The sequence below is a fragment of the Triticum aestivum genome, chromosome 5A (genome assembly GCF_018294505.1).
Source record: "Triticum aestivum cultivar Chinese Spring chromosome 5A, IWGSC CS RefSeq v2.1, whole genome shotgun sequence".
Lineage (NCBI taxonomy): Eukaryota > Viridiplantae > Streptophyta > Magnoliopsida > Poales > Poaceae > Triticum > Triticum aestivum.
This window is the reverse complement of record NC_057806.1, coordinates 448,458,495-448,465,777: the sequence shown is the minus strand read 5'-3', so window position 1 is coordinate 448,465,777 and position 7,283 is coordinate 448,458,495.

Genomic DNA, 7,283 nt, shown 5'->3' with positions numbered 1-7,283 from the left:
AAAAAACCTGGGTGCTCTTCTTCCTCCTCGCTCCTATAGAAAACCCCGGCTCCCCTTCTTCCTCACTCCTACAGAAAACCCCCAGCTCCCCTTCTTCTTCGCTGGCACTACAACTAGGCTCGTCATTCGTTACTCTGCTCAAATCCGTGAGCGCGACACGACGCCCTCGAGGAAAATGGAGTCGGCTGACCCCAGCGCCAAGAAGATGAGGCTCCCGCCAGCGGCGACGCCTATTGTAGATCCCGCACCCGGCAGCGCGGGGAGAAGCGGAGACCCCGCCCCCACCGGATCCCAGGAACCTGTAGAATCTCTGGTGGACCGCATCAGTGATCTCCCGGAAGCCATCCTTGGGGAGATCATCTCGCTTCTCCCCACCAAGGATTGCTGCCGCACCCAAATCCTCTCAATTCGGTGGCGCCCTCTATGGCGCGCCGTTCCCCTTAATCTCGACTGTCGTCAGCTATCTCTCTTCAATGATTTTGAAATCCCCAGAGCCATCATCTCCTCCCACCAGGGCTCCGTTCAAAGCCTCTGCATCCCGTCATGCTACCTGAGCAAGCATACCATGCCCTGCACGGTGGACGCCTGGCTGGAATCCCCTGAATTCACAGAACTACAGCTGCTTGAGTTCTACTATTCCCCTGGAAATCACATACCACATACCGAACGCCATGAACTTGTGCCCTCAGCACCGATGTCCATCTCGGGGTTTTCGTCCTCTCTCCACACCGCCACCTTTGCGCAGTGCTACCTACCAGACAATCTGGTACTAAACCTTCGACTCCCATTTCTCAAGAAACTTTCACTTGTGCGGGTTCGTATATCGGAGGCCTCATTGCACAGCATCATCCACTCCAGTTGCCCTGCGCTGGAGTGCTTGGTGCTTGTTTTCACAGTTAGAATCGGTTGTCTCCAAATAAAGTCGCCTAACCTTGTAAGAATTGGAATTTCTTTTGACGGAAGGCAGCTCATCATCCAAGATGCCCCTTCACTTCAAAGGTTGATCCTTGATTCTAGTTATTCACCGTTGCAAATAACCGTCCTCTCTGCGCCTAAACTGGAGACCTTGGGTGTAATACATGATCTCTGTGCTCATTTCAATATGGTGTTTGGCTCCACAGTTCTTCAGGTACTTTATATTATCATCTACACTTGTAACCATAAGCTGCATTTTAAATTTCTGCGCATAATTTATATATCATCTTGGAGTACACATTTTGTACTAATATTATGTTCTATGCTCAATGAAGAGTTTCTCCATGGATGGCCTATCAATGGTGCTGGATTCTGTCAAGATCTTATATATCCAAATGAATAGTTTTGATCTGAACAAGATTATTGGCTTGCTGCAATGCTTTCCATGTCTGGAGAAGTTGTATATAAAGGTGATAATTTCACGCACATTGGAAGCCCGCATATAGTGTACTAGAATTAACCGTTCAGCTGTTGCTCTTTCGACACTCTTCTTTTAGACCTTAACTGTTTTCAATCTTCATGTCTATTTAGGCAACAGGACGGGGTAAGAAAGTTATAACCAATCGGTGGATTCGTAAGCATCGGGATTTTCTCACTTCTCATGAGATTCGATTGAAGACAATAACGCTAGAACGATATGTAGCCAACCGTGCAAACACAAGATTTGTCACATTCTTCCTGCTGAATGCGAGGTTACTATTGTCCATCAGGCTTAAGTTTATCAGCAGCATGGTTTTGACGGATGGGTATGTCGAAGAGCAAAAAAAGGAGTTTCAGGTGGGCAAAAGAGCTTCTGAACGTGTCGGGCTTCTATTTACAACATATTGTGGTCATAATCCAGTAAATTTTACGACCCAGGATGTTCATTCTATGGACCTGACCGATCCATTTGACTGTGACTGCCGAAAACAGTGCTGGAGTTAGATGTTGTTGCCCTTTTCAATCTGGTTTTTTTTGTAAACCTGATGAACAATTAACCCTCGTGCTTTTGTACAGTTTGTAAGCTGGAGTTAGATGTTCCTGCCCTTTTCAACTCGGCTGTGACTGTCATATTTTCTTTGAAACAAGGCAAATGGCTTGCCATTCGTTTAATTTAGAGTGAAATATTGTAACAAATCCAAACCAAGGGAAATAACATCACTCTCGCCGGCTGCTTGAGCTCACTGTGCATTACAGAAGCCAAGTGATTAGCCCCCACCAGCACCCACAAACTTATTTCGAACTAGCACATCAAATGGGCTCTAAATTTTCATAGGAAAGGCTGGACATCTGGGGCTCACGCCATTGTCAACGTAGTCAATAAACGAGAGAATTACACTACGAGCGGCTGACACCAGGGACCCAGCAAGTCGCGCAGTTTTTTTTGAGGAACAAGCAGTTGTTATTTATACTAGTTTTAGCGACGGATCAGGGTAACAACGGGGCTGTGCGGGGGCTGTGGCCCGTCTAGCCAGGGTTTTATTTATGTTTACCACATCATGAGCCCAGTTGTGTTTTTTTCTTGCTGAAAATGGCTAGCCCAGTTCTATTTTTTTAAAGAAATACCCAAACAAGGCCTACTTGCTTTATCGGCCCTGCTGGGCTGCAAATCTTTCAAGACGAGGAGAGTTTCATTCGGTTTGCCCAGAAATGGGCTGTACATTTTTAAAACACATCAAACCGGGAATTAGTTTCAATTTTTTTCATTACAAGATCTTAAATTCCATTGATTTTTATGCGTGGACAATTATTTGGATTTTATATTTATATAAATTATTTTTCAAAATAGTTTGAATGTGAATCGATATTTCTGGATTAAAAACAGTTGACCGCACCGAAATATGCAAAATTTCGTATACTTTTTAACCGTGGCCACAATATGGGGTGTGATGCTAACAAAAAGAAGATGGGCTCCAAAAAAATTCTTAAGAATTAGCAAATGGGCTGTACATTATTAGAAATAATGGCAGATGGGTTGTATGCTGTTTTCCACAAATTTGAGGCTGACTTGTGCGCCTACTACAGGTTGACGCGTATGCTTTCATAAAAAAAGGTTGACGCACACGCAACGCCCTGTCAACTTAGTCAACACACGAGAGCAGTGACTGTTGGATGTCCATCCAACGGCTGTCGTGCTTCTTCAATCTCTGCTCTTCATGCTCAAACCGCTCAAACAAGCGTGAGCGGGACTGCCTGCTCCCTCCTCCGCGCGGCCGGCTGTGCTGCCGCGCGGGCCTCACCGCTCGACCGTACTCCCATCGCTGGCCTAGCCATCCCTCTACTCACCCACACCTGCTGTTATTCTCCGGCGACGGCAGACAAACTAGTAAACCCTCGTACAGTCGTACTCCCCTCCGCGTGGGAAACAACTGTCGAGAATTCACTGGCTCCGTGTTGTTCCCTTCCTAGGCCTCGCCGTCGTCCACCGCCCTGGTGCTCTCGGCGCAGCCTGGTCAACATGGTCAATGAACAACATCCATTGGAAGTGGACTGTACGTGGAGAGGTTGACAGCTGGGTCCACGGCCGCACGCAAGGAAGTTCCTTCTTATTACACGCAAAGTAATGATTCCTCCACCTGACAGCTAGGACCCATAGGAAGGGCCTCTGTATTTCGCGGAAAAACATTCCCCCCGCTGACAGGTCGGACCCACCAGCTATATCTTTGCATGCAAGGAAGTGCCTCCTTATTACGCCCAAAACATGAATACCCCCTGCTAGCTGGGACCCACCATATTGTTGGGCTGACTTGTGGGCCTACTAAGTTGACAGGGACGGAGAGCTTTGTCAACTTAGTCAATACTCCAGTGACCGTATGATGTCCATCCAACGGCCATAGTGCTTCTTCAACCTCTGGTCTTCTTGCTCCAGCCGCCCAAAGCAGCGCCGGTCGTGCCGCCTGCTCCTGCCTCCCGTGGCCGGCTGTGCTACCGCAGAGGCCTCACCGCCCCCATACTACTCCCACCACTGGCCAGGCCATCCCTCCACTCACCCACATGCCCTGTTATTCTGCGGCGACGGCAGCCTCACACCGCAGCCGAACCAGTGAACGCTCGTACTCCTCTCCGCGTGGGCATCCACTGCCGCGTCTTGCACGGCTCCGCGTCGTCCCCTTCCTAGGCCTCGCCGTCGTCCACCGCCGTGGTGCTCTCGGTGCGGCGTGGTCAATGTGGTCAACGACCGACTTCCATCGGAAGAGTACTGTACGTGGAGAGGCTGACAGCCGGGTCCACGGCAGCCGCAAGGAAGTGCCTCCTTATTACGCGGAAAATAATTATTCCTCCACCTGACAGTGGGGACCCACCGGACGGGCCACCATTATTTTGCGAAAAAATCGTTTCCCCCTGACTGCTGGGACCCACCGGACGGGCCACCGTATTTCGCGAAAAAAACGTTCCCCCCGCTGTCAGCTCGGACCCACCAGAAGTGCCTCCTTATTATGCACAAAAAAATGAATACTCCCCTGGCTAGCTGGGACCCACCTTGCTGGGAGGCTGACTTGTGGGCCTACTAAGTTGACGGGGACGAAGGGTTTGTCAACTTAGTCAATATGAACGATTCTAGCTCCAGTGACCGTACGATGTCCATCCAACGGCCGTAGTGCTTCTTCAACCTCTGGTCTTCTTGCTCCAGCCGCCCAAAGCAGCGCCGGTCGTGCCGCATGCTCCTGCCTCCCGTGGCTGGCTGTGCTGCCACAGAGGCCTCACCGCCCCCTACTATTCCCACCGCCGGCCAGGCCCTGCGGCGACGGCAGCCTCACACTGCAGCCGAACCAGTGAACCCTCGTAGTCCTCTCCGTGCGGGTTTCCACTGCCGCGTCGTTCCCTTCCTAGGCCTCGCCATCGTCCACCGCCGTGGTGCTCTCCGCGCACCATGGTCAAGGAACGACTTCCATCGGAAGAGTACTGTACGTGGAGAGGCTGACAGCTGGGTCCACGGCCACAACCCAGTTTTTTTTGTGATTTGCCAAGTAAGTCGCTTTGTCAGGCCTGTTGGGCTGCAAATCTTTCAAGACGAGGAGAGCTTTCATTCGGCTGGCCGAGAAAATGGCCCATCAGTAATGAGAAATGGGTTGTACATTTTTAAAACACATCAAACCGGCAATTACTTTCAAATATCTTTTTTTCATTTCAAGATTTTAAATGACATTAATTTTTATGCGTGGAGAATTTGTTGGATTTTATATTGATATACATTTATTTTTAAAATCAGTTTGAATGTGAGTCGAAATTTCGGGATTAAAAACAGTTCGGACCGCACCGAAATATGCAAAATTTCGTATAATTTTTTAACCGTTGCCACAATATGGGCTGTAATGCTAACAAAAAGAATATGGGCTCCAAAGAAAACCTTAAGAATTAGCAAATGGGCTATAAATTATTAGAAATAATGGCAGATGGGCTGTTTGCTGTTTTCCACAGATTTGAGGCTTTCCTAAAAAAAGGTTGACGCACAAGCACTGACTGTTGGATGTCCATCCAACGGCCGTCGTGCTTCTTCAATCTCTGCTCTTTCTGCTCCAGCCGCTCAAACAAGCGCCGGCGGGACTGCCTGCTCCCTCCTCCGCGCGGCCGGCTGTGCTGCCGCGCAGGCCTCACCGCCCGACCGTACTCCCATCGCTCGCCTAGCCATCCCTCTACTCACCCACACCTGCTGTTATTCTCCGGCGACGGCAGACGAACCAGTAAACCCTCGTACAGTCGTACTCCCCTCCGCGTGGGAAACAACTGCCGAGTCTTCCCTGCCTTCCGTGTCGTTCCCCTTCCTAGGCCTCGCCGTCGTCCACCGCCCTGGTGCTCTCTGGCGGCGTGGTCAACGTGGTCAAGGAACGACTTCCATCGGACGTGGACTGTACGTGGAGAGGCTGACAGCTGGGTCCACGGCGGCAGCAAGGAAGTGCCTCCTTATTACGCGGAAAATAATGATCCTCCACCTGACAGCAGGGACCCACCGGACGGCCACCGTATTTCGCGAAAAAATTGTTTCCCCTGACTGCTGGGACTCACAGCTTACACCTTCGCACGCAAGGAAGTGCGTCCGGCAAAAAAACGATTCGCCCCCTGACTGCTGGGACCCACCAGCTACATCTTCGCACGCAAGGAAGTGCGTCCGGGCAAAAAAAAAAAAAACGATTCGGCCTCTGACTGCTGTGGACCCACCAGCTACATCTTCGCAAGCAAGGAAAGTTGCCCTGACAGGCGAGCACCGCCACCTGTCAAGCGACGTACAGTTGACATCTGGTCGAACTGTCGTGCATCTGGTACATGTAGTACATACTGGTCGATGTAGAGGCGCGCACGTGTCGTAGTAGAGGCGGCACGTAGCATGTACACGTACGTATAGCGGTCAGGGTGCAAGAAAGAAAATACGGCCACATATGTGCACATACGGGCGGGGTCTCGAACGCCTACTCACGCATACGTACGGCGAGGGCTCGTGTACATGGCTGGGTCGGAACGGAGAAACAACGTCGTCGTCGTGTTCATGGGTCGGAATGGAATGCGTGGTCGTGTTCATCGGGAGGGCTTGGACGGAAGAGGTGATGGAAACGAGGCATGGCGTACTGCACAACAGAGGAAAACGGACCTCCTACGGTCGAAACGGGGGTCCTATTGATCGGGAGGGGTGTGGCGTATCGTAAAACGGAGGAAACGGACCTCCTACGGTCGAAACGGGGGTCCTGTTGATCGGGAGGGGTGTGGCGTACCACAAAACAGAGGAAACGGACCTCCTACGGTCGAAATGGGGGTCCTATTGATCGGGAGGGGTGTGGCGTACCGCAAAACGGAGGAAATGGACTTGTGTTGGAGCACTACGGTCGAAACGGGGGTCCTGTTCATCGAGAGGGGTGTGGCGTACCGCAAAACGGGGACTCCACGGATACTGTTCATCTCCACCGTCGACCCCTCCAGCCTCCACGAGCTACTGTTCATCCACCGTCGACCTCCTCCAGCCTCCACGGGCTCCTGTTCATCCAGCCTCCACCGCGCGCTACTCCACCGGCTACTGTTCAACCACCCCTCCACCGTCTACTGTTCATCCAGCCCTCCACACCACGGGGTCCTGTTCAACCACCCCTCCACGGGCACCCCTCCACCGTCTACTGTTCATCTGCCCTCCACACCACGGGTCCTTGTTCATCCACCCCTCAGGGGCACCCCTCCACCATCTACTGTTCATCCAGCCCTCCACCACACCACGGGGGTCCTGTTCATCCAGAGGCAACGCCACCGCTCACTGTTCATCCAACCCCCCCCCCCCCCCCGCAACGCTCACTGTTCATCCCATCGATCGGCTTCAGTTAGCAGCAGTAGCCAAGGAATCGCTCGAT